Raw genomic sequence first — 27,803 nt, 5'->3', positions numbered from 1 at the left:
TCTTGATAAATTGACATCAATACTCACACATGCTTAATTAAATGGCATGGGTTCCTGTATTACGCATACATCGATTGTATTATGAAATACCATTACAGAGATCTTAAATACATTAAGAATATGGATACATTATGATATGGAGTACACAGTTTGGTGATTTTTTTTACTTCTGTCACTTTGAGTGTATTTTTTTTCACTGTTAAGAATTTTATTTTTATTTTTTTATTTTTCTGTACAGGTTGTATCGATAATTGACCTAATCGTGAAGGGGACAAATACCCCTTCTGGTGGCGTCTCCGTTAAACACCGTAAACAATGAATGGCAATATATATATATATATATATATATATATATATATATATATATATATATATATATATATGTTCTCTCTAGGTCAGGCCGGGTCACCGGTCACGAAATGCGTTACCCGATCCACCACTGTCAGATATAGTCTTGATTAACACGTGTTGTTCATCCTCAGTTTGTATATTTTCATACCTTCGTTTACGAATTTTATTAATTTCAACTGATTTCCTCCCCTTCCCCCCACAAACGCGCTTAAAATTTCAATGACGCACTGTTAGCCAGAACCCTCAATGTGGGAACTCCAGTCATTCTGTATACCATTGTTGTGTCTAATTTATCATTGTCATGTCTAATATAATTTGGAGACATAAGGCCTTCATGAGAAAGGGAAGTCTAATTTATGCAAATTCCTGTATGATTATGAAACATGGTCGCGCTTACTGTGAAGGAAGAACGCAGACTGTAAGTATTTGATTACATTTTGAATAGGTCTATGACTTAACACAGGATCCGAACTTCATAATCTCCCACCGAGAAACGAACTCTGACCTCTCATCCGAAAGGCGCGTACGCTGACCGGTTAGCCACGAGGGAGCTCTGAAACTACTTGAGAATAAACTCCGGATGTGAATACTCGGATCCAGAGGAGATGGGGAAACGGAATGACTATTAGCGGAAGCTTCATAACGAGGAACTGCACCATTTACGCAACGTTGTTAGGATCACTAAGTCAAGCGGTCTCAGGCGAGCATATCATGTGGGCAGATTAGAAAAAAGTAGGAACGCTTTCAAAATTTTAACCGGAGGCCTAATCGGAAGAAACATCATTAGAAAGACCTAAACACAGGCAGGAGGATAGTATTAAAATTGATCTTTCAGAATTGGATCCAGTTGGCTAAGCACAAAAGTCAATGAAGAAATTTTGTGAATGTGGCATTGAACCTTCGGGTTCCATAGACCATAGCGTTAGTTACTGATTGTTAAATATTGAAATTATAACAATCAAATTTTGCTACAATTTACAGTTTAATTTAAATTTAAATTTAAATTATTAACCCAGGTACTTATTCAGTCCCATATGAATGTCGCCTAATATACATTGGACGAACGGGACGGACAAGCAAGACTAGGTGTGAGGTGCATGTTAGATAGATACGATTAAATGAACTAGAGAAGTCAGTGCAGAGTGCGCTAGAAGAAAAGCACAAAATTTTGTTTGAAAATCCGTCGGTTGTATATGTAAGATGCACTCACTTATGAATATGAAAGGTTGTTAAGAGAAGTTACAGAAATACAGTTACGCGATAGCACATTGAATGGATTAGGATTAGGAATTAGATTTCTGGGCTGTCGGCATCTATGACCATTTAGCCTGTCACGTATATGAGGGATGGCTTCCCTCTGCGAGCGTACTATCCGATGAAAGGAAAGGAAGGAAATGGCCTGAGACCTATGTTATCCAGTATTTGTCTAGTGTGAATGAAGGGAAACCCAGGAAAACCTCTCAGGATGGTTGACCTGAGAAGCTTTTACACTTTTTCGACCGAGTGTCCCCCCCGGGAATCGAACCCGGGACCGCTCGCACCAAAGTGCACATTGAATGGAGAGGAAGATTTGAAATTGTGAAATTTCAAATATTTTATTATAAAAAAAGTAAAAAGAATGAACCCATAGTAATAGTTTGATTATAAAACTTTAATATTATAAATTTGATTTGAACTGTAAATTGTAACAATTTTTGGTTAAGTATTGAAATATAAGATTATAACAACGTAACAAGTTGAAATTATATCAAAATAATTGTGCAATTCTCCAGATTAGTACAACTCTGAAGATAACACAGTCAGTGCATTTGAAACTTCAGACTAATAAAAATGAACACGGGTTGAATATCAAATCCTGTTTAATAAATTACAAACATCTCAGTGAAACTTATTGGAGTGTATAGATTCATGCATAATTACAAAATGTTTGCGAGCACTTTTATTCTCTTGTCATTTTAATGACCAATACTATTTCTGTGCTTTTTGAATGTAATGTAAAAGTATTTCTTCCAACAAACTCCTACTTTTTGTGGTAAGAGGGAAAAGGAGGCAGAATAGCAACGAAAATGTCAGTGAAACTTTCTCATTCCTGTGGAAGAGGCTCATTAACCTTAATGGGGAATGCTGATATGCGTGGTTTTGGGTTTAGGTTTAAGCGTTCTCCACGCTTGATGCAGGTCTTCCTACCTTCTTCTTTGTGTCGTCGTTTCAAAGAAGGTTTGTTTCTCGAGTTCGTGGTAGACAATGTCTGCGGAAATGTTTTATCTGCAGGTGTAAGTGGAAAAGACTGTATTCTGCGATGCATTTTCCTCTCCCTATCCTTTACTTTGCCATGTTTCCAATGTTTTTGGTCGACAGTATCTTTCACTCATACGAGTATGTTGGTTGGGTACAAAAAGAGCAACAGGTTTTTGTGGTTTACATGCTGGATGCATTTCATGTAAAATACACCCACAAGAGTCGTTGGTTGTGAATTGTTACAAAGTTCTCCAGCGAGCAAAATAGTTGTGCATTCTCTCATACTAGAACTGAAAAGAAAAAAAACGTTCTTTAGAAGAAAACTGAATACAGAATACATAATGAATAAAGTATCCAAATGTGTTTGTATATAGTGAAGGGTGAACCATTTATTTATAAATACCACAAGTAACTTCTAAACTAATAGATTAAAAACTCAGAAACTTTGTACAATGCAAACATCGACAAGGGGACATTATGTGACGTACTCTGCAAAGTTACCAGATTAACAATGTTGCCAAGCCACCACGCTTTTGTTTTTTATGTTATTACGTCAAATTCTTACGTTTCAAATCCACATACTAAACGAAAACTTGCAATGCTGCATTTATTTTGGAGTATTACAAACTAAGGGCGCCACAGTATAACAAACATCCAAAATTTGGGTGGCCTCTACAACAGTAATAACATAAGTGAGATGGATGAGGCAATGTACACTCGTCCAAAATGATTATCCCATATCTATAACTGTTTTCTTTTAAGAATATAATTTGATAATGATTTTTCAAGGGTACTTTTAATACTGGAACTGTGTATAATCGGGAAATGTTTATTTGTGGTAAATTTCATAGGAAAAGAATTATAAATACGAAAACTATAATGAGTAAAATATAATGAGTAAAATAAAATGTTGCTAAATGGACAAGAAAATTTTATTTTCGTTTTGTTATTATTTACTGCTGTTTTGACATGAAATTTGCTACATACATGTCTTTGCCGATTCTACACATACTAACATTATAAGAAATACTAGACGAATTCGTTATCAACTTATATTCCTAGAAAAAAACATTTATAGACATGCGACAATAATTTTGGACATGAGTGTACATTGAAAGTACCTTATCGTCGAAGACTATGAACATGATATGACGTATTTAGAATAAATAGACGGTTAGCATACGCGCCTTCGGCGTTGGAGACTCCCGGTGGGAGCTCATGAGGTTCAGAACCCACGTTTTAAGTTGCAGGTTCACCCACGTCTCATATAGCATCGCTGCTGAAAAGGACGCTAAAATCAAATCAAAACTCGAACAAATAGATACAAAGATTACGAGGAATTGCTTACACAACATCCAATCTCATAGTTTTCAATAGAAGTAAAGGTCATAATACTTTTTTTCTTTCAGCAATATGATACCTCAAGTCGTTCAAGAGATACGAAAAATATTGCTCGACATTTGCCATATTGCTTGAAATGATATATTTGTAGAATTTTCCTTTTCAGAAATTTGGTTCGCGTATAGCATTGTAGCAATAGTCTTTGGTAATTGTAACTATAAGTTCTTGCAATTACATAATTTTAAATAGTGTTGCAAACTTCAGTAGTTTTTATCGTATCTCCGAAATGGAGTTTGAAATCCGATAATAGCCTAACAGATCAAATACTTCTTCTTTCATATTTATTGTTACATATGTGTATGAATTGCCAATATGTCTGCCAATTTAGTTTATAAATATAATCAAATAACGGCAGTAACTTTGTAATACATATGCATGCATAGATGGAAATACTGTAAATAGTCGAATATTGTCTTGCGATACGACGATGTTAACTACAACTGAAGAATGAAGGCATGATGGCTCAGTGGTAGAGCGCTCATTTCTAGTGCGAGTGGTATCCAGTTCGGTCCTAGACCTTGAGAGTTTGTGGTGAACATCGTGTCCATGAGTTTTCTCGGAGGTTCTAGATTCTTCCTACATTATCATTCCATCCATTGCTTTCATAGTCATTCATAATTAATTTCCTTTATTTTATAGGGCATAAAGTGGAACGTAAAAATATTCTCATTTTCCATCTACAATTGAAGAAATAAATCCGTACATATTTATTTATTTACAATTTCTGTATGTTTAAAATGACTTTTCTGTATTATTTACTTAGTAAATATTTCTTTTCATCTTAAAACTTGTTCACTATCCTAAACTTCTCAGACAACGCGATTTTACATAGCGCAGACATTCCTTGAAACGAACTAATCACATTGGGGAAGGTATTCATGTACTTCATTTCCCTTTTTATTGCATGTGACATAATAATAATAATATACCAACAATTTTACACTGTTACATTTAATATATACTTTCCTTCCGGTATTAACCCTTTGCGCTTTTATGTCGGCCATGAGCCAACCCTGTAAATTTCTTTGTTTACTATTGTGTCGGAACATTCCCGACATCTGCAGTTTCCTGTAATTTGCACTTCGATATCTTAATCTGGGCAGACTTATAGAGGAATTTATGGTGGTTTTCATTCTCCATTTTTTTTTTCTACAACAGCTAGCAAGAGTGACTCCAATAGTCGTATATATATAGTCGTGGTAGGTCTCTTTTCAATCGAACAAAAAAATTATATGTTTTTAGGACGACAGGAAGACAAATGTTGAAAGACGTTGGGATACCAGATCTTTCAACATTAAGCGATTGTTAAAACTATCAATGTCCCACGTTTATATTCCAAGGCGAAGGGAAACTGTGATAATGATAATGAACGAAATAGTGGAATGAAAAGTCGGAGGAAATCGTAGGGCTCTGAGAAAATCCACGCACATTCTGTTTGTCCACCACATAGCTCTTTTAGTACGATCTGGGATCGAATCAAAGACCCCAATCACTAGCTGTGAGCGCTTTATCACCTTGGCCGTAGGAGAATGATCAAGAAATTGCCGTTATTGATTCGGGAAGTGACTAAAGCTGTAGTAGGGAGAATAGAGGTGAAGAAAGTGCTACCAGTATTTGTCTCCTTCTAGTACAGCAATTAGTTATTGAAAGCGAGTGGTCCTAATTTTCACAAATTTCGTTTTAGTATTTCAAAACAAACTTTCCTGTTAGATGCAAAGAATAGTCAAAAAATACGGAGTAAAATATAGTTTCATAGTTCCGCCATTATCAAATTATTTTGAAACATTTTTATAGTCGAATTTTTTGAAAACTAAAAAAATGTGGACAACTTCTGTGACATAAAGATGAAATTCAGAGGAGCAATACAGAAAAAAAATCGTGGTAACAGGATTTGGTAACAGGTAATAAAGGATTTGGGTGGTAACAGAGGCTAGCATGTAACTAGACCATGTTATGTTGGCTGTTGTGGGTGTCATTGAAACAAGCAATTATTTCAGATTACAGCAGTCCAGAAATAGAGTTCGTTAGTTCTATTTAAGAAGTCCTTTTTCCGCCTTTGTACACTTTAAGATTGGTTCTCTTCTTTGTCTTGAATATAGCTTTCGGACGAAACTACGGAAATGAACACGTGGGCTATATCATAAGCAATTGTTGCTGTTGAATGTTGATTATACCGAATGTAAGTCTAAGTGGAACAAACACATTGTGTTCTTTATCTATCCAGGCATTCGTTGAGTCTGTTTTCCGTTTTGTACATTGTATTTATCTCCAGAGCGACGCCCGGTAACATACTTGAATCCTAAATCCAGACATTGTAAACAAGATAATGAGTTTTTTGTTTTTTCTGTAAGATATAAAAACATGGGCTTCTTCTGGGTGTGAAGATTGTTTTTATTGTTAGTCAACAAAAGCCATGAAAAAAACTACGTTGTTTCTTTAGAGTTCTTTTGTCTAGCTCAGTGGTCCCCAACCTGCGGGGCGCAAGCCATTGAAAGAAATAAACTGAATTACGAAGGGGCCGCTGTAGCTCAGAGGCAGAGCGTTCACCTTTGGTGCATGATGCCCTCGGTTCGATCCCAGCTCGCGCCAAGTGAACTTTGTGGTTTTTTCGGAGTTCTCCAGTTTCCTCCCACTTTCTTCATTCGATTTATTTCTCATAATCACCATGTCCTTTAGTCTAGTCGACATAATCGTGGGACGTAAAAACTCAAAGATTTCATTTCATTTTTTTTTCGTATATTATGAATGTTGTAAGAGAGAGGCGTTAAATTACAAGCAAAAAAAATAACTAAGTGCTATATTTTTGTTAAGGACAAAATTGATGAAACAATAAATAAATGCATTAACAGTGGTATACAAAAGTCTGATTGAAATAATTACAAGTTGTTGAATATTTTTTTTTTTATTATTATTGTTTAAATTTGAGAATATAATACTGTATCTGAAATCGTAGAATAGACGATAAAAAATACATGTGTGGCCAATGAGCGGTACGGAGAGGGGCGTGAAGTATACAGGCTTCATGATGGGGGAGCGTGAAGTATGCAGAGCTTACGAAGGGAGGCGCAAGATAAACAGGGTTGGGAACCACTTGTCTAATTTGTTTCATTATACAAACTAATAGTGATTAACGGTCTCGTATGCTCTCCTCACTGAGCTTGTGGTTACACCTCTTGTGCATGGGATCCCTAGTTCGATTTCTAATGGAAGAGCATTGAACGCATTACAATGATTCGGATTTCATCGTGAACTGTAATTCCACGTTTCATATAGCCTCAGCGCTGAAAAGAAAGTCTTAACAATACTGTCTTACATACAGGAGCATATTAACTAATTGAAACTAATTCGAAACATCATAACTTTGTTACCAATTAAATTTATAACATTGTGAAGAAGAAATTGAAGTATAGTGTCCCGTGTTCCAAATTTCTGATGCTAGTGTAACTCACACACACTGATTTCAGATTTCCCCTAGAGGGAATTTCAGTTCACTTGGTGTAAAACGTAATATTAAGGATTCCATATTGAGCACGACTGCTTATACATATAGGTCTATATAATGTGCTCTCTAATAAAATATCCATTTTCAGATTGACTTGTATTCTTTAAACATACATTAGAAGTGAAATTTTTGTGCAGTACACTCAATATGTCTAAACATGTTTAGTCCACTTATAAATACACGTAGTATCTTCAAACGATCCGCTGCAATCTGGCATTTATCTTCTAGGATAGAAGTGAAGGTCATTTCTGCGTATTTCAAGGAAACTACAACCTTGCAGCACTTTTCTTTTGGAAGCCAGAGTGACTTTTATTTTGCTTCATGCAAGCTTTCTGTAAGGCAAAGATGATATGGATTACATTTGCCACAAGCTTGTTTGTCTTATTCTGTAAGCCAAATAATTCATTTGACTTGACATGCAAGATGCACAGGTCATGACGCACTTTCATATGATTTAACATTGGTTTGCCACGCATGCTTCAAGCTTGAACGGAAAGTTTACTGCAAAATTGCTTGCATGTTGGTTACCGGAATCCGTATTCTTTCCGTGCCACCAGCAGGATGCAACTTTGTCAGAATTGCAAGTCAAGCTTGTGTCCAGCTTAATGCAAACTTTCTCTGCTGCTAGAATACTTTTATGAATAACGATCTAAATGATGCATATGTAATAAATCCTAATAAATAATGGCAAAGTTATCTGTACTTTACATTTAATCCTAATACTAAAGAGTTGGACTAATAGATGTCGTTAGATGCACTCTTGCTTACCTGCCTAATGCTAATAGATGTCATTACCTTTGCTACTGCTTCTACAACGAAAATCTCGAATAATTGCATAAAATGGTATATAGTTTCTGGTGTTTGGTCGGCAAACGTAAATTTTAAAAATAAATGAACTTGGTTAAAATCTTGTGTAATTAATTTTTTTTACAATAGTGTACAGCGGATCAAAGGCTCGGGTGGAACAAGTACCGTATATAATATGCAAGATTTACGTCCGTACAAATATTAAAAGTAAGTTCTACATGAAACCTCACTTGGATGGTGTCTATAACATTTCTTCCATGTTTATTTACATTAGTGACGTATGAAGTCAGATGACAACCCCTTTTGCCTACTTTAATAAGACTTCATTTCTTTAATACTGCCATCCACGAATATCATTTTCATATTGAAATGTAATGAATTGTGATGTTCAATTCCATTTTCCCTGTTTACTTTCTATAATAATAAATATAATCATGGATATATATAATCTTTCGTTGAAATTAATGTAGTGAGCGCATATATTCGTCTTTAAAATCCCATTTATGGTTACAATCAGACGGTTTTAGCAGTCATTGAGGTGGCATTTAACTAAGGTATTCAAGATATTACGCCGTTAAATTACCACCACGAAACATTTGGAATCCACACAGAAACTGATCGTTAACAAACATTAGGGATTTAATTCCCTTACGTTATTTTGAATTCTCTGCTCCCGCAAGATGAAAGATGTGCTTTCGAGAATTACATCTCAATACCCAGTCGTTCCATTGCTTTGTCGGCAATGCACTCAATTTAGATTCATATTCATTGACGTAGAAGGAGAAGTCGTAATTGCCAGGAAGGGGAGGAATTATCATGTTAGAAGATTGAGGAAGGAAGGCAATTACCAGTAAAATAATCGTGAATTCTGGAGAGAAAGAAATTATCTTAATTATTGAGCGTGGTGAGAGATTAATGAAGTATATCATTTCTAACTTCTTTACAAAGAGACAAGAAGTAAATGAGTTTGGTGTGCTGATTAGGAGATAATGCTGTTGAGGGACAAAACTGTTCTTAATATAACAAATGCAAAGATAGATATTTTAAACAACTATGGAATTAACTCCTAAGAATGTTGCCACCAATTTTATGTAGTGTATTGCCGTCTAGATAAACCTAGGTGTCTGTAATGAATTCTCTGGAGTTTCGACCCACATAAGGGTTATGACTGGCCACTTAGTTTGATGACGTTGGTCATCATATAAGATTTCATAATACGTAGTTATTTCAGGTTTTTTAGACAAGAGTTTGATACTTTCTAATTCAAGCAGCAACCAGTATTTCATTAAAGTGTGTCAGTACCAAAAACTCTGTGTCACATGGGGGTGGATCTTAAGACGACAGGTGCTCACTTTGACCTTACCTCTCAGAATCTCATGCTGACACTAGTCAGACTCAACGCCTACAACATCTTCACACCATGAGTTAGAAAAAAGTGAACATAGTGAGTATAGAACTTATGCTAACTCAACCTCACGAGTGACCGTGAGTGACACATAAGCTTGCAAGCGCCGACATCATGAGTTCGGGCACCTACGTTCAGGGCCACATCCACTAAAGGAACACGAGGTAACCATCCGGCAAGATATTTACACAGTTGTGTCCCTTCGTTCGCTAATGCATGAGGTTTCTGTGTGCGTTGTCATTGGCTCAATGTCTAGTGGGAGTACTTGCGTCAGGTAATTATCCTAATAATGGTTCGAACTCACTGTAAGGTGTAGTCTGAAGAACAACGCTAAATTGCAATCTATCAAATCAAGAGGTGTAAATTTATTCACTATAAGATAATACTCATACACACATTACAGTGAAACCTATCTTACTTTCACACTCTCATGGCGTGCCGTTTCCAACTGGCCGATGTTTAAGTAAGATTACAGTTTGAAGATCGAACGGTTAGGTGGAACAAAAGAGGTGAGGAATAGAGGTAGGGGAAACTAAATACAGCAAGTGTTTGCAGTATAGTTTGTCAACAATTTGACGAAAGGTCGTATCTCAAAATCTCACTTTTTCAGACATAAAGAAAGAAACCTAATTCCACAGAGAAGGAAAAAGTTAAATATACAATAATAGATCATATATTCCACGTAATTATCTGGAAAAGGTGACGAGTTATTACATATTCAACTGCTTTCCTGTCTACATAAGTATTGTAGTCATGGATCGACGAGTAACATATCTGCGAAACCATCCATAGCGCGATCAACCATCTCGTTTGCTTGTCACCACTGTAGCTTTCAACTTCATATTTGACTACTGCTTAATGTTGTTTCTTACATGATTGAATCAGAATGGGAGCAGCGAATTATGACGTCACAATCCCTGCTATTGGTTGTACAGAAAAAGCACACAGAGGGAAGTTATCAACTTGCAGAGTAATAACATGTAACCATATTTATAAGATTCCATGTTGTATCCGATCAAAATAAATACGGTAATCAACTTTGCGAGAAGGCACACATGAAGTGCTTGACTGTATTTCATACTGTATCAGTTGGAGTTTAATCTTCCTTATCAGCATCGATACTATATGAGACGGGTTGTAATGCTGAAAGTGGAATACGAACCCGGGACCACGCGCTACCTGAATATGAATGGGCCCTACTCTACCCTACTTGTTTGTTTATTTTAAAATGGTTTAAAACAAACCAGTTGAATTGGACGACGCATTACAATCTGTTGAGTTGGCCAACTTGGTAAGTTGATCGCTTGCTCACTTAGGCCAACTTTTTGTAGAACCAAGAGTGCCTAAAACCTGTTTCGTTGAATGTCTAAAGTTGACAATGTTTTAAGTGTAGGCAATATTAGACGTTGCATTGAAGTCCATGATTGCTCAGCCTACGAAGGATTGTAACTACTTCGGTGAATGATTTGTAGTCAGATCATCAGCTGACATCGGTGTTACGTCTAGCTTCGTAGGCTTAAGTTCATTATTTATTTTTAGGTATCTTCCAAACTTCTTGGATGTTGAATATATCAAACATTCCTTTACTTTTGTCCCCATCAGTTACTCGGGACTATTCGTAGGTGTTCAGCTACACGAAAGTGTAACATGACGTATAAAAAAATTACATTTAAAAATCATACTTTTGAGCATCCTATAGAGGTGTCAATAGTTGTGGACAAGTACTGAAAAACTAGTAAAATCGAACTGCTTGATACGCTGTTTCTTTCAAAGGATAACCGGGAATATTATCCTTACATGACTTCGAGCTTTACCACCCCGTCAGAAAATTATTATTGCCTAGGATAAGAGTATCTAGTTCCCAAAATGAGAGAGAAGAATTTGCATGTCAATCCTGAAATCTGTAGACAGTACTATACATTCATATTTTAATCTGATATAATTAGGGGAGCTGGAAAGTTGTCGGCCTGGCCCAGAAATACTTTAGCTACAAGCACAAAAGCTTCGGACTATTCAACGTATTCTCAGTGCCGGATCTAGCCCGGGGCCAGGGGGGCTAGGCCCCCCAGTTTTTCGAGTGACAAAAATAATTGAACCTATTATTTATATATTTTTGAAAGTTTATGATAAACTTATGATATACCTTCACAGTCAGGGTTATTGCTGCTACCCCTCCCAGTTTTTACTTTCTAGATCCGCCACTACGTATTCTCCCGAAGATCAATAGACTTGGCACGTTGTTGCTTCAACTTCTCTAACCCATCAAAAAATGGAACATCCTGTTCTGCAGCTTCTATAACTTCGTTATCAATGCTAAATTTATATCCTTTCAATTTTTTTTGGGGGGGGGGTCTAGGGAAGAGATTAGCACAGGGCGCAAAGTCCAGCAAGTGAGATGGGTGGTCAATGTACTGAAACGCTAGGTCCTTCAAAAAGTTGTTCTTCGAACCTTGTGACGAGAGCATTGTCCTGCAGAAACAATACATCTCTTAACCTTCCCCGGTGTTTTATTTAATGGCATCTGTAATAATACGCTGATGTTATGGTAAGTACCTTTTGGAAGGTAGTCTGATAACAAAACATCTTTATCCCAGAATATCGAAGCAAGCACCTTGCCTCCAGACCTCTGTACTTTGAACTACTTTGGCCTTGAAAATCCTGAGTGACGCCACATGTGTGACTGCTATTTGGTCTCGGAATCAAAGTAGTGGAATCAACTTTGATCCTAGGTAAGAAGCAGATTCAAAACATCGTCTTTGGAATTCGCAAAATACCATATAATCAACTGAGAAGACATAGTACATTAGCATTTCTCGCCGGCGTTCAAATGTTTGGACAGACATTTCGCGGAAAGCCTGATAATGGATTATTTACAAGAACTTGTTTTTTTTTTGGGGGGGGGGTATATGCAAGGTCTCAGCTATTGCTTGAAGTAAAACTCGTTTGTTATTCAAAATCAGGTCATCGTCTACGGTTAAAGTTACCTCACTTAAAGTTCGAGCACATCGTGTTCACAGTGGAATATCCGTGTAGCAAGCAACCATGGATTTCCTTTGGTGGCTCCTGTTGCAGAAAAAACTATATGATACCTCGAAACTCCTCCTTGATGAATTCAACATTTGACTGGACCATGGTTCAATCAATGATCTGTAAAGGAAAAAAAAAAATGTTAGTGCTACGATGATTCTAGCTGGCACTTAAATTTACAAAAGATCAAATTTTCAAATGCAATGAGTGATTTCATGTGCGGAACGGAGTCGGGGTGAGAACTTGTCGACGGCTATGTCCATGTCGACAGCTACCAGAGGGGAAAAAAAAAAAAAAAACATTGGAGACAGCGAAAAAAAAAAACTTGATGAATTGAGCACCCCAAGAATAACTATCATCTTGACCTTTATCCTCCTATACAACTCAGAAATGTTGAAAATCCACAATTTTCGGTTTCATTAGAGATACTGACGAGACCATGCGTTCTCTGTCTCGTCTAGAGTCTAACATCGCCATCTCTGTCTCATCTTGATTAGTAGGTGCTTGTCGCGATCTTGTCTCGAAATACATAGTGTGAAATTGAACGTGTATAATTATGATTCATTTGCATCCTGTCGTTTCTCGTTTTTTCGTTTTCTCATTTCATTCTTGACTAGAGAATTACTGTAGGTTTCCTACTCATTCACAGCCGAATGACGAACACTCGTGCTTTGCGTTCGTGAATTCAGTCCTCAATGGGCATATCAAGCCTTACGTATAATTTGAATAGTGAGTCAAGATCCATTTTCAGTAATATTGTAGCTCTTGCTTCATATAACCACGTACAAACTATACTATAATTAAACTGTGATTGATAACCTCTAGTACTATAGTTTATTTCCTATTGAAGCAGTGTCATTCAATCCCAAGTTCCAAATAACGCACTGAATCACACTACACTACAAGTATTGGAGTTGTATTTGAAACTACTGTCCGTGTAGAAATAAGAGAAAATATTTATAGCGCTTTTAGTAGTTAGTATTTTTTTTTAGCCATCTGTTAGCAACTGAATGAACTAAGTCTAGTCGAGTGATGAACACATGGTCACGTGCTGCGCCGAGCAAGCGTATCAGGAGCTTTCTAGACGTAATGGCTGTCACGTGACTCCCCAGTTTGCTTCACGACGCTCTGTGGACACCGAAGATTGGGAAGTACCGGCCGGGAATCGAACACGGTACTGCATGGACGTGAGTCCAACGCTCTAACCACCAGATCCTAACCTCAAAAGTAAATTTTTAGAACTTATATTCCCTATTTTGAATAGAAAAATCAGTTGTCAAAAGACACAAGAAATAACACCAAGTTTTTTCTAATTTATATTAGGTGTTACTTCAGATGTAGATTAGATTTTCTGAGCAAGACATGTAAAAAAAAAAAAAAAAAAAAAAAAAATCAGCTGCATTTTATTTTGGAGACATCAGAACAAGTCCTTTCCCCCTCCTGTTGTGAAAGTGACACAAAATAAATGTTTGACCCTTAAAGCAACATGGACCTTCACTAAAAAACATACGCATATCTCTCCAACATGTATAATATAACTAATAAAAAAAAAAACACGAAGTGAAAGTGAAGTTTACGCACGTGTGTGTTTCGTGCGTATTGTTGTATATTATGCACAGTAGCTTATATGGTGAGTGCAGAATTCAACTAGAAGCTGGAACTGCCTGTACCTGTTTCTACTAAGTCATTCTGCATATATACACACACATATATGTTTCTTTTGTTCCTTTTGGTGTGTTGTAACAAAGTACCTTGTCATGTTTTGTGCTTCTGCTACATCATTCTGCCTTGTAAAACGTCCTGACTGTCATTCGTTTCCATATTCTTTGCTTTTCACAATAGTGAATGTACGGTATGTGCGCTTACGCATTCGTCAAATACTAAAATTCTACAATAGAATAAAACTCCACTATTACGTTAAACAGAATATGGGAAAACACACGTACCCCAAACTCAGATGTTATTGTAGTAAGTAATTACAAATAAAATAATTAAAAAAAATGTGCCTCAAATTTGAAACTGTAATTGATTTTATAAAAGACTATTTGTAGGCTGTATCATCATATAAAGGGCGATTCTCAGCGTTACGCACGGGACATTCGTACACAAAAACTGCTTTTTTAAACAAAAATGTATTTGCAAATAAAATAAAAAGTATGTCAAAATTAGGGGGAAAATTATTAGTGCATAGTTAAATAAAATGAAACACACAAAACAATTGCAATTTTGAGTTATAAGCCAAAATTAAGCGTTACGCACGGGACTCAGACAAAAAGCTCATTTGACAACCTCAATTTCATTGGACATTCTCTGCGATTTATGGCAGCATTTTCATTTTATATGCCATTACTTATGTTCTACATTCATTCTCCTTACTGTGCATTATATTTTTTAAATTGGAAAATAGAATTTAATTAGCTTTACACTATGTTTTCTTTTTCGACTCACCGTTACGCACGGGACGTTACGCACGGGACAGAAAAGTAACCATGCAATTGTTTGGCTGTTCTAAGACTGTTAGTATGCAATATCCTTACTAAAAAGATTGATATTTTAAGATTAACAATAGGACATTAACAAGCACAAAAAATTTGCATCCATAATTTAATTTAAATGCATTAAATTACATTCCAAAGTATCAAATTCGAACTTTGCTAGGCAACTCTCTTAGTGTTATTACCATGTCTTTAGAGTATTTGTCTGAGCGCTGATTGACGGCGTTCAAACCACATAATGTTGTACAACTGTTAAGCTGCTCGATCCTCTGTGCTACCTAACATTCATTCTTTTGAACGCTTCCATTGTCAACTGAAATACGGGAAAGTGAATTGAAGTGAAATAGTTGGGTTTTGGTTATTTGGTATGATTCTTTTTTACTTCACAGTGAAGATTTGCTTGAGGGTTTTTTTTTTTATTTTTTTTTATTATAAGTAAGTAAGTAATATGGATTCACAAGCAAGTAACTCTGTTCCAAGTAATATTGTCAGTGGTGAACTGAATCGATCAACAAAAGCAATGAGCGAAGCTGAAAGGGCTAGAAAATTAAGACTTAAACATAAGAAGGTGAGACTGAAAAATAAAGTGAGAATGCAGCATTATAGACAAGTTATAAGATTAACTCTTTTCCTCTCACATTCCTTTTGCGAAACTCATTCTGCATTGTATATTCCAACCCACCAACTGTCGAGCTCAGAATGGACAATATTAGAGCAGGTGGATTTTCCCTAGTGAAATTTGATTGTGGTTCTTCCAGATATAGGATTAAATATCGGTATGTGTCTGAAAGTGATGTAGAAGATGGGGACATTAGAGTAACAAATCTGAAATGCAAGGATAACAGTTGTGCAAATTTTTGTTTCGATGAAAAGAACAGATCTTGTGTCTCATTTGATCAAGTTTTAAATATACTTCAAGCATCTAATTTGCTGATAAAGAATGAAATAATATACTATAAGGTCCCAGAACCAGTAGCCGTTTATTGCAAAGAGCTAAAGAGTTTTGAAGCGAATCCATTTGCCCTCTACAAGATTGTGAAACCAACTTTGATACCCACGTTTCTAATGAAAAGAAAAAAGTGTGATTTATCATGATAATTTCTTTTTAAGCCTCGTGGTAAATGTCTCTATGTAACTTAACGTAGACATTTTGGGTAGTTATGTTTAGTTATGTTTGGTTTAGTTTCTTACGGCAAATTCATGTTTCTTTGAGTTAATATAAAAGTTTATTCTTCATTGCTTAACCTTAATAACAATAAACACGTATTGAAATCTTAATAACTTAATTTTATTAACTTCCTTGGATAAATCTGTAAATGTCCCGTGCGTCACGTTACGCACGGGACAACATTTCTATACCTTATGAAATACATAAGAAGGATGATAAACAAATTTAATAAGTACCACTAACAGGCTAATAATAATTCTACTTTGGAGCAAAAGTTTCAATCCTTTATCTTCTACAATTACAAAGAAAACACGAAAAATACATGTTTTCCGTTACGCACGGGACAGCAAAACATGACATGAGAAAACTACGTTTTTTGCCTACCAGAATAAAATATTAATTAAAACAAAATAGGCAAATTTTTGCCAAAGGCACACTTCATATTTTTTACTATTATTCATATAACTATAGATTTAGAATTGAGTTTGAAAATTATTTGAAAATTGGGATATGTGAACAGCATTGAGCATGATGTAGAACGGATAAAGTTTGTGTGGTCAAAATCTTGTAAATATATTTCATAAAAAGATTTTAAATATCTTAGTATATAGTTACACTATTTCTTAATAGGAAAACATAAACATCATAGTTTCAAATTAATTTTGAAAATTTACTGACAATGGACCACTTGCCAGAGAATCGCCCTAAAAACTAATTTGTATAAGATCATTTTTTTTATATACTGATTATCATTTTCGACTTTTTGTTGTCGTGGCCAGTTTTCAGTTTCAAGCGACGACAGAAGAGAGGGGAAAATATGGTAATTGTGAAAAAAAAATCGAATTCTCGATTTCAGTGGATTTACGCGTTTCATGGCCCATACATTAAAAAAGAAAATGTTATCCCGTTCGTTTGTCCCGATTTATGTTCACTCGTTTCACATTTTGACCTAAAGAGTTCTCCCGGGGGAAGAGATCAGAATTTTCTTCCTACCGCAAAATTAATAGTTTACTGAATGCTGCAAATAAATGCGATTTTTTTTTTTTTTTCAAAAATAGCTCTTACAATTTTCTTTATACAGTTCGACCACGATAGCTCGAATACAGGGTTTGTATGATAAGTAATGAGACCAGGTCTGGAAACATTGTTTTATTGATCTGATCTGTACAGGGACTTAAAAGCTTTCGAAGTACTCTCCTCTTGCGTCGATGCACTTCTGCAATCGATGTTTCCACGCTGCAAACGCCCCCTGGAAGTCAGCAGCCGGCATGTCCTTTAGAAATGTGGTCACGGCTGCTTGGATGGCTGTGACGTCTGCAAAACGGGTTCCTTTCAAGCGTGGCTTCAGCTTCGGGAAGAGGAAGAAGTCGGCCGGGCTCACATCTGGGCTGTAGGGTGGTTGTGGAAGGACTTCCACCCCAATCCGGGTCAAAAAGGAGGTCACTAAGAAGGCGGTGTGGGCAGGGGCATTGTCGTGATGCAACTTCCACCGGCTAGCGATCGCCGGTCTTTTCCGCTTGACGCTCCTGTGCAGTCTCTCAAGGACTTGTTTGTAGAAGGCGGCGTTGACGGCTTGTCCTTGGGGTACAAACTCCTTGTGGACCACCCCCACATTGTCAAAAAAAACAATCAACATTGTTTTCACCTTTGACTTCGACATTCTGGCCTTCTTGGGGCGCGGGGACGCAGGAGTGTGCCACTCCGCGCTTTGACGTTTCGTTTCAGGGTCGTACTGGAACACCCACGACTCGTCACCTGTTATGACGTCATCTTCAAAGTTAGGGTCACTGTTCATGAGGTTCAACAGTTCCTGACAACAATCAACACGTCGTTGCTTTTGTTCGTCAGTCAACACTCGCGGCACCAGTTTCGCACAGATTTTTCTCATTCCCAATTGTTCCGTCACAATCTTGTGCACTGTTGTGTGGTTCATATCGAGTTCATCAGCAATCAATCTCAACGATAATCGACGGTCTGAGTTCAGGAGATCCCTCACTTTTGCCACAGTTTCGTCCGTAGTCACTGTTGTCGGGCGTCCAGCCCTCTCCAGATCCTCAACGCTTTCCCGGCCGTTCCGGAACGCACTGTGCCAACGAAACACCTGGGCTTTGGATAGGGCTTCCTCTTTGTAGGCCTCCGTGATGAGAGAAAGCGTCTGAGTAGCCGTTTTCCCCAGGCGAACGCAAAATTTGATCGCATAACGCTGTTCGATGGAACCCTCCATGTTTGTTGATTTTCCGCCGTGACAAGAATGTTCACAAGGGCTTTGTCCAAGGCTTGTCCGCGCTCCACTAAGGCTCGGAGCCAACTGACGCGCGGTGCGTTGCTTTGCTCGGACCCCCCCCCCTACATCCTCCATCACCGACAAACCCGCTCCAGCGACACGCGCGCCGCGGCGCGGCGAGTCTCATTACTTATCATACAGACCTTGTACCTTGATAACTCGAAACGTGGTCGACATGAATGGATGTACGCAATAACTGATCAACAATGATCTTTCTATAGATAGGAACAGTCATGCTGCCCTCAACATGCGATACTGGGCTCATGGCCGACCATATGAAGTTTTCCCCAAATCATAATAAAGCCACCACCGGCCGCCCCGTCGTCAACCTACTGTGCATGCCTCGAGCAGCTGTTCCCTTGGAAGACAACGGATTCTGATTAAGGATGGGCAAAACCGGTTTTATAAAAACCGGAAACCGGTTTCTAGAAAACCGACATCGGTTTTTCTCCAAAACCGGTTCGGTTTTCACCAAAACTAGTTTCGGTGAAAACTTTTGGAAAACGCATAAAATTATTTCTGTGGAAACTGAATCGGTTTCCGGAGAACAACAAAACTATTCTGGTCGGAAGTAGAACAAATTAAAAAAACGGAACCGGTTTTGAAGAAAACCGAAACCGGTTTCGGCGAAAAATCGATAACCGGTTTTGGAGAAAATCGATAACCGGTTTCGGTGAAAAATAGGATTTTTGAAAATTTCCAAAACCCGGTTTCGTTTTTTTAAAAACTGAAAAACTGGTTTTTGTGCCCACCACTAATTGTGATCTCACCATTGATTCATGAACGCAGTATGTCCATTATTCATCGTACCATGCAATATGGTGCAATTGTTGTGCGGTCCAATGACTGTGGGCATGTGCCCATCTCAACTGTAATCGATAATACCTTGCAGTTAACATTGGTATAACGGCTGCGGATGCCCATATCTAACAGTGTACGTAAACTGTGCGCTCAGATGTACTGTTTCCAATGTTAAAGTTCGTTGTTAATTGTGCCACGGGTGGCACCCTTCAGTTCAGCTCATTTTCAGTTTAGCGTCGCTTTCAGCAGCGAAGCTGTATGAGACGTGGATCTACTAATTAACATGGAATCTGAACCACATGAGTTCCTCCGGGAATCGAACTCGGATCTCCCACGAAAAAGACGCGTACGCTAATCGCTTAGCCACGAAGGAGTTCAGGTTTGCGCACCTATCCTGTTTACCAAAACGATAGTCCATAACGTCCGACATTTTTAATGAGAGTGGCAGCCCCGTGTCTTGTGGTTTAGTCTTGGTTTCACCGTCCGTTTCCCACCTTTGGAAGGAACTGATCAGCCAGCAAGCGACCACCCGACAAATCGTGCTGTTTCGGAGATACTAGTTTTCGAGCCATCTGGCCATCACAATCTGGTCCCTATTAAACTCTGATATATGAGGTCTGGCTAAAAAAAAGGGACTGGTGCCAAAAGTACAGTTTATCACCAACTTACAAATTAAGGGTGATCCCTATCGACGTACATCCTCCCGGTCTCTCTACACGTTTCCATACGAAATTTCCTCCCGTACGTAACGTTATATTATCATCATATACACCCTGCAACAGTTTCACACACTCAATCGGTGATTTTTCTAATGTCACGAGGAATTTCAAGTTAGTGCGCTGCTCACTTTTCACATTTGCCATTCTTTCGGCAACACAATTGCATATCCTTTTCAATTACTGCTGATGGATTAACCTTCTGACAGATTGGGAACTCAAGTATATCATTCTCGTTTCGAAGATTCAAGGTTATCTGCGTGAATGCGCTTCCAACTGCTCCACGTATACAAGTGACAGGGTTGCCATTCCCGTTATATTTTAGCGATGCATCGTATTTCTACCTTTCCCTTATCTGTACGCACAAGCATCACTCTAACTGATCAACTAAGATCCCTACCACAATCTATCGAGAGGTGCTGTTTTCCGTACCGTACCTCTTACGTCAGCCCAGCGACTTCGTTTAAAAAGTAGCGGGTGGTCATAATATTTTATCTGGCCAGTGCATCATTATTTCATTAACAATCTTACACTATAGTATGTCATTTTTGAAGGAAAACTCGATGAGGGGTAGTTAATTCTCGGTTATTGGTTTTTTTTTAATGATTTTTTTCTTCTCAAAAATGATTCAGGCAACGTTGTTCATATTGCAAAAATATTTCATTAATACCTTGATAATATGGTATAACTGAAAAAAAATCTACAAGGGGTAGTTTATCCTTTAAGGTGAGTTTATTTCTGATAATTTTCTCACAAACTACTTAGGCTATTTTGTTCATATTTCATCAACAAAAGTTTCATTAATAACAACACAACCCAAAATAAGTCGCTTCTGAAGAAAATATCCATAGTAGCTAGTTAACTCTTGGGAATGAACTTTTCAGACAAATGTCAACGACTCAGATAATTTTGTTCATATTTTATAAGTGAACATTTAATTAATAATCTTATAATGTTATGCAAATCAGTTCGATGAAAGTACCCACAAGAGGTAGTTTACTCTTACGAGTGACTTTATATAATATACCAGGTTGTTACGTAAGGGAACGGTGTAGAGGACACTTTAATCTGCAAAATACAAACCATTGTGCTCTATAACGGATACCCATATTTCTGCCAAATTGCGATTACCCTGTGTGTACCATTCCTTGGACTTCGAGTCGAAAAACATTTTCACCCCACGCCGCACATCCTCATTGACGAATATTTTACCACGAAGAAAGTGCCCCGTTGCACAGAACAGGTGGTAATCTAAAGGTGCTAAGTTAGAATTGTACAATGGATGTGGGTACCAGTTCAATACTTCAAAGCTACTGAATTATTCTTGGGTAACACAAGGCCTATTGCCCTGCTGCACCAACAGATAAACATTGATTAAATGAGGTTGATTAAATATGGGCATTTTTGTACTGCAACTTGAGACTTGAATTCAATTTGCTCACAGTTCATTTCAGCGTTCACAGCACGACCATAAGGAACCAGTTTTCAGTGCACGAGATCTTCAAAATTCCACTATACATTAAGCATGACTTGTGTTCAAACAACTCCAGTTTCACCACGGGTGCTGAGTCCTGCTCTGGGTCCAACCATTAATTACTGGTGTCTGGAGTCCGATAGTAAACCAATTTTTCGTCTGACGTCACAGTTTATTTAATGAAACGCTGATCCACGGGATTGTTCAACCGTACACTTTTATCCTTCGTTGTTCTTGCTCAGGAATGAAATCGTTGGAGACAATTCGACATCGTCTGTACACCTTGCCAATGGTAGTGAGTATCCTTTTGTATATTTGATTTTGTGGTACCTATCTCGGTATACAAGATACGAATGGTGGTTCTCTGATTTGCCTCCACAGCTTGGCTTATAGTCTCCATGTTGAAGATGGGGTATCTTTCTGTGCGGTCTTTTTCCGGTAAGTCATAACACTCACTTTGAATTTGTGACTCACACCTTTGCCATGTCGTACTTCACCGCATAGATACTTCTTGCTGCTTCACAAACTGTGTATCTCAGTTGAAACTCAAACAGCAAGAACTCACAAATATTTAATATTTCAGATCTGAAGACCACCTGTCATGAGACTAAAAACGGCCTAGAATGAATATATACCAGTGAAAGAGTTCTTCTGTACATTGGCGTATTGCTTTGTATGTTCTTCTGAACCACTGATGTTTCTAGAGATGCCCAAAGTTTACTTCCTGACATGGCGGAAAAGTTACGGGGCACCTTGATATATAATTTTCTCAAATACAACTCATGCGATTTGATGTTGTTTTAGAAACAAATATTTCATCAGTAACTACACACACACACACACACACACACACATTATATATATAATATGGCAGAAGTAATATCTGATAAAAATTTACTTTCGGGAGTGAGTTAGTTCTCCTCCAGCGGAGATTTGTTCAAAATGTTTTATAATCTTGTTCGTATTTCCACAAGAAAATGGCAGCATACATAATTTAGTTTAAGGAATTGGAGCAAGAAGGATTAGTGCGGTAATCCTTACTTTGTTTTCTTTTAATTATCACTAGAGTCGGGGAGGAGATTTAAAAAATAATTCCTGTTCGATCTTTAATTTTACTTTTTAAATCGCTGAACATAAATTGATAAAACGTTATTACTTGGTGGGGTGATTCAGAAAGTGTCATTGACTTGTAGAAATTCAATGTGACTGATGCAGGGGCTAAGTTTATTTTTGTGCCCCTTAACGCACTAGCACGAAATTCGATACATGTATATGAATTTACAGTGGCGGTCACAAGGGGGAGGGCAATAATACAGCCATTCTGCGTTGTTTCACGGACGCCGAGAGAACATGAAGGCATAACATAAGCCGAAATGTTAACGTGTGCACAAAATTGTGCGCAAATGTCCGTACTTCGGATTGCATTGATAGATTCAAATCGTACACCTTCCATAGGCTTCTTTTCTAAACTTAACTATTAACCTTGGTATCTTTAACTTGCACAACATTTCAGTACAAATGGAGGAAAATTTAGATAAACCTTACGACACCGGCGCCACAAGACAAGGTTGATTTCTGCCACTTAGAGTGTAAGATGGATGGCGATATTTTGGAAAAGAGGACAGAAATCAATGATTTGGGGTAATACTTAATCATACGTTAAGTATAGTCTTACGTTTCATTATAACAAATGCAAAAGAAATAAACAATATAGAGTCATTAACAGTTAGAAGACCCTTTTTACTAGTGCTGTATACACAAACTCCAATTTTTTAAAAAAAATCTTGTTAACTATATTATATTATTAAAGATATTTTTTAAAAGAAAATCGTATAAGAATACATATATTACATATGAAACTACTAGAAGAAATATTCATGAACAAAGTTTATTATCAACGGAAAGTCAAGAAAATTTAAAATTATTGCAATTCAATGTGAACAAATATAGAGTACATGTTTACTATTGTACTTACTTTGCTTTCACAGTAAATTGTACATTCATCACGTCATTTACTAAAGGTGTTGTAATATATAAATGTGAAACTGTGTAATATTTCGTTCTGTATAAATATAGGGAACAGAGAACGCTGCTTTGTCATCCCTTTTATTCACGAATCCTAAAACCGCTTGCTTGTATGTATGTATGTATGTATGTATGTATATATATATATATATATATATATATATATATATATATATATATAATACAAACGGTTGGTGATAAAGTAATGAAACAATAAGTGCTGTAGAAAAATTTTTGAGAACGCGTCGAATGGAAGGTCTATGTAGGATCACCCGAAAATTTTAAATAGGAAGATATGCTATCTGAGTGCATCATTTAAAAATCATGAAAAGAAACGTACGTTTTTAAATTTTCATATGGAGGCATCATTCACGAAGTGGCCATCGGCGCTGCAATGGTTCAGTAGCAGAGCGCTTAACTGTGGATGCGGTCCCTATTTCTATCCTATAGCAGGACCAACAAGAGGTGGTCTCTGACGTTTCTTACTGCATGCTTTGGGGCAATGCAGAACCTACTAGTGCCACGAAGAAAAACCTTGACGCGTGAGTAGTGGCAGTGTCACTGCGAGCTGTCAGAAATCTTCTCTTGCTGGATCTCCTATCACTGCCGCCAAGTGGGCTTTGTCGTGGACAAACACCCTTTTTCTCGGAGTTCTTCCGTTTCCCACACTTTCATTTCACTGTTATCTCATTATCACAGTCTTTCTTAGTCTCGGTATGTAATCGTAGGACGATAAACTTTTAAAAGAGAAAGAAACAAATTGCCACTAATTAAGTTCTTGCACTTTAAGGTAACACTAAGTTACGGTGAGCTTAAAGAAGCTTTATTAACGAATAGATGATAGCATAACTTCCCGTCTTTCGAATGTATTTTCTAGGGAAAGGTAACATAGGCAAACTTCTGTCAAATTAAAGACATTGAAATTTTATCCAAAATCAAATTGAATCAGAAATTAAAGAACAATCCATATGAACAAAAACACCAGAGATGCAAAAAGTGCAGCCAAGTTCGTCAGCCTCAAAAAGTGTTGAGATGAGGATGGATGAGCCAAGTTCCTTGGCCACTGCATCTGGAAGGAACACTGAAACTTGGCGCGAGGTGTCTAACATATTCGAATACATTAAGATGTCTGTTCCTAGTTTCACGGCCGGGACATTTCAGTCCTAAGGCTAGTGGTGACTCCCAAATCCACCACGCTCACAAACACCATTCCTAAGGCTCGTTAACATCATTTACTTTGACACTTCGTGGAGGAATATAAGTTTTCCTTGTCTGGGTTTCGAACCACCAATCTTACTGCAGTATTCTGTATATGTGCCTTAGCTCATTAGCAAAGTTGATATTCCTAAGGTTGATGGTGGTCCCAAACCCACCACGCCCACCACCACTATCCCGAAGGTTCCTTAACATCATTTTCCTTGACACCTCGCGCCAAGTTCCAGTGTTCCTTTCAGATGCAGTGGCCAAGGAACTTGGCTCATCCATCCTCATCTCAACACTTTTTGAGGCTGCCGAACTTGGCTGCACTTTTTGCACCTCTGGTGTTTTTGTTCATATTTCACTTCTTTTTGTAGTTCACCATGTCAATATCGTATATTGGAATTCTCAATTGTGGCATATTGCTGGATTTAAATTTAAAATTGTACATTTTTAAAGGAGTCATAATGTGTCACATACAACATTAGTTCCCAAGGGCTCTCCCACCGGGAATCGAACCCAAGACCTGTACAAGAAAGGCGCACATGCTAGCCACTAGAACAGCGGGGAGGATTTATTCTATCAAATATCTGTCAGAGCGTTATGTCCAAACGAGATTCCAATTCCCGAACTACAAAATCACGATCGCTAACATCTCATTTTTCATTGCCTAAATACGAAGAGTATCAACAGGGCCCAAAACCCTTGATGCCGAATCCTCGCTGCTACATCACTAGACATAGCTGGTGTTTCAATATACCTAGTTGTTCTCTACTTTTTCACATTGCGAAATTACGGAGTTCATTACATGACGCGCATGTTGCGCAGTTTCATACTGCCTCGGGTTTTCCTTCCAATGATATACACCTTTCAAATAGCTTGTAAACTTAATAATATTTGCCACCAACATATCCTAACTGTATATAAACCTACATGAACTGGCATAAATTAAAGGGATGCTTCCGGTTGACGTGGAAAGTTGAAATGATGAAGGGGGATGAAGAATTTTCGCATGTTATTTAAAAGGGTCTTTTTTTGGACATATAATCTCATGTTTTAGGAACTTGGAATTGGAATAAAAAATTGAAATTCGGTATGCTTGTACGTTTTCATTAGTATTACCTAAGTAAATCAGTAAAAATAAACAATTTCAACTTTAGAGTGGTTTTGTGGGGAACTGTAAAATCTTTCCCATGGTACGTATTTATATGGGACACCTTTTACACCCCAAAATTATACGGCACTTCTTGTAGGGCTACAATGATTAAATTTGACGTGATTGTAGCTTTTCGGAAGTAACCGACAGAAAACTTGCCAAAAGTGAATATTTTTAATTTTTAGGGAGTCTAAAGGGGAGATGAAGAAATTCCCCATGCTATTTAAATATGCCTTTTTTTGGACACATAATCTCATATTTTAGGTACTTGAAATTGGAATACAAACGTGAAATTTGGTATGCTTCAACGTTTTCGGTAGTATTACCTAAGTAAGTCAGTAAAAATGAAAATATCCAAATTTAGAGTGGTTTTATGGGCAACAGAAAAACCTTTTCCATGTTATTTATATTGGACGTCTTCTAAACCCCGAAATGTTTAGGCACTTCCGGCAGGGTTAGAATGATGAAATTTGGCACGATTGTATCCTCCCTGGACTAACCTACACGAAAATTGCTAAAATTGAATATTTTTAATTTTTAAGGAGTCTAAAGGAAGATGAAGAAATCACCATGTTATTTAAATAGGCGTTTTCCTGGAATACAAAATCTTATCTTTTAGATAGTTGAAATAGGAAAAGAAACTTGAAATTCGGGAATTGTAAGCTTAAGAGGTGTGAGGAAGTAGGACGAGCAAAGGTGAGGGTGTGGGGGACGAACCCCCGAAGGGCAAATTCAGAAAATATGAAGAGCAAAAGGCACGAAATTCACTGTTGATGAAAAGTCTGATACGTAAGAGATTGTCCCACTGTTCACAGATAGACACACGAAGTATCAAGAACATTTTTACATAACAACTGTGGTAACTATAATATAAATCTGGTACCAATATATTTACGAAATCGGTTACATTTTGTTGCTGGTCTTACATAAATTCGAACAATTGGATTTCTCATTTCTTCGAAAACTTCATTAATTTTAAACATTCTCGCCTCTACATTATCTTACTTATCAAATTAATTTCAATATCTATTTAATAGGAATGACTGCAATAAAGGAAAAATATCCACCGAAAAAGACAAAATATTGGCTTTCTTTGTCTGGGTTTCCAACCACGTAATTTACGGCAGTATGTACGTGTCTTAGCCCACTGTTTTAAAAGTTAACTGATTCACAGAATGTGCCTCATTAACTTGCTTAACTACTTATTACTAGCTTTCACTTATTTTACTAGCACACTGAGAAAAACTGTATGTGGCGTACGTAAAAACGTTTGTTACATGTCTAAATCCTGTAGTTGTTGGACTTAACGTACACTAAACGTATAACTGAAAAAGTATATTTGAACGTACTTTCCGTATAAGTGTTCCCAATAAACGTACTTTCCACACGAACGAAAAGACTGTATGTAGGCGGTCAGGATCTCACATACAGATGGCCGTATGTAACTTATAGCTGACGCACGTAATGTACGGAAGACTGTTAGATATCAGACATCCTGCAACGACATTGTGTAACATCTAAGCGGGAAAGAGGGCAGTGCGTATGTAACATATGGATAACGTATGATAAGTATAGCCAATACACCAGCGAGGAGGGCACCAACTCGACCACTCAGACGATTGACAACATTATCACTATGCACATGATGTGTTCAATAACGGAATCATTCCCGATTTCTGATTGTAAGGACAGTTTTATTTATTTATTTATTTTTGCTAATGAAAAAATTTCCGTAGCAAATTCCTCAAATTTGATT

General features: G+C 37.3%; 1 long non-coding RNA gene across 1 annotated transcript; it reads right to left on the bottom strand.

Moving 5' to 3' along the window:
* Positions 1-2,003: 2,003 nt before the first annotated feature.
* On the bottom strand, positions 2,004-27,553 carry LOC145667877 (uncharacterized). Its single transcript, XR_014127921.1, has 3 exons — positions 27,397-27,553; positions 12,689-12,851; positions 2,004-2,879 (listed from the first exon to the last, which is right to left on the bottom strand). It is a non-coding gene; the product is annotated as an uncharacterized LOC145667877 (long non-coding RNA).
* Positions 27,554-27,803: the final 250 nt, after the last annotated feature.

Source organism: Thermobia domestica, chromosome 1 (genome assembly GCF_964235325.1).
Source record: "Thermobia domestica chromosome 1, izTheDome1.hap1.1, whole genome shotgun sequence".
Classification (NCBI taxonomy): domain Eukaryota; kingdom Metazoa; phylum Arthropoda; class Insecta; order Zygentoma; family Lepismatidae; genus Thermobia; species Thermobia domestica.
Note: the sequence above shows the minus strand (reverse complement) of the source record. Positions and strands in the feature narration are given on the sequence as shown.